The sequence below is a fragment of the Lagenorhynchus albirostris genome, chromosome 3 (genome assembly GCF_949774975.1).
Source record: "Lagenorhynchus albirostris chromosome 3, mLagAlb1.1, whole genome shotgun sequence".
NCBI lineage: Eukaryota > Metazoa > Chordata > Mammalia > Artiodactyla > Delphinidae > Lagenorhynchus > Lagenorhynchus albirostris.
In genome coordinates this window covers 150615148-150616508 of record NC_083097.1, presented here as the reverse complement: position 1 = coordinate 150616508, position 1361 = coordinate 150615148, and the positions used below count along the sequence as shown (strand labels likewise).

General features: G+C 32.3%; 1 non-coding gene across 1 annotated transcript; it reads right to left on the bottom strand.

The window, feature by feature from the left end:
* Positions 1 to 237: 237 nt before the first annotated feature.
* LOC132518883 (U6 spliceosomal RNA) lies at positions 238 to 343 on the bottom strand. The gene has a single exon (XR_009540008.1). It is a non-coding gene; the product is annotated as a U6 spliceosomal RNA (small nuclear RNA).
* Positions 344 to 1361: the final 1018 nt, after the last annotated feature.

Genomic DNA, 1361 nt, shown 5'->3' with positions numbered 1-1361 from the left:
GAGCTGCATGAGCTGTTTGTATATTTTGGAGATTAATCCTTTGTCAGTTGTTTCATTTGCAAATACTTTCTCCCATTCTGAGGGTTGTCTTTTCATCTTGTTTATGGTTTCCTTTGCTGTGGAATAGCTTTTAAGTTTAATTAGGTCCTATTTTTTTATTTTTGTTTTTATTCCCATTCCTCTAGGAAGTCGGTCAAAAAAGATCTTGCTGTGATTTATGTCAAAGAGTGTTCTGCCAAAAATATGGAAAGCTTCACAAATTTGCATGCAGCCTTGCACAGGGGCCATGCTAGTCTTCTCTGTATCATTCCAATTTTAGTATACGTGCTGCCGAAAAAAACACTAAAATGGGTTGTTTTATTTTTTGTTGTTGACATGTAGGAGTTCTTTATATATATTCCGGATATTAATGTCTTGTAATATATATGATTTACAAACATTTCCTCCCATTCTGTAGGTTGCCTTTTAGTCTGCTGATTGTGTCCTTTGATGCACAGAATTTTAAACTTTTGGTGTCATTCAGTTTACCTATTTTTACTTTTGTTGCCTGTGCTTTTGGTATTATATCCAAGAAATCATTGCCAAATCCAATATCATTAAGCTTTCCCTCTATGTTTTCTTCTAAGAGTTTCTTCCTTTTTTTTTTTTAATGTGGCTATCCAATTTTACCATTTTTTTTGTTGAGAAGACTGTTTTTTTCCCCACTGAATGATCTTGGCACACTTGTCAAAGATTATTTGACCATGTATATGAGGATTTATTTCTGGACTCTCTATTCCATTGGTCTATATGTCTGTCTTTATGTCAGTACCACACTGTTTTGATTAATTTATATTTGTAGTAAGTTTTGAAATCAGGAAGTGTGAATTCTCCACCTTGTTCTTCCTTTTCAAGATTGTTTTGACTATTTGGAGCTCCTTGAGATTCTATATGGATTTTAGGGTGGATTTTTCTGTTTCTATAAAAAAGTCTTTGGGATTTTGATAGAGAAGCATTGAATCTACAAATCACCATTGGTAGTATTCTTAACAATGTTAAGTCTTCTAATCCATGCACATGGGATATCTTTACATTTTTTAATGCCTTCTTTTGTTTCTTTGAGCAATATTTAATAGTTTTCAGTGTACCAGTCTTTTGCCTCCTTGGTTAAGTTTATTCCTACGTATTTTACTCTTCTTAATGCAATTATAAATGGAATTGTTTTTAAAATTTCCTTTTCAGAATGTGATTGTTAATTTATTGAAATGCAACTGATTTTTGTGTGTTGATTTTGCATCCTGCACCTTTGTTGAGTTCATTTACTTGTTTTGTTTACTAGTTTTCTTGTGGAATCTTTCGGCTTTTCTACATATAAGATCATG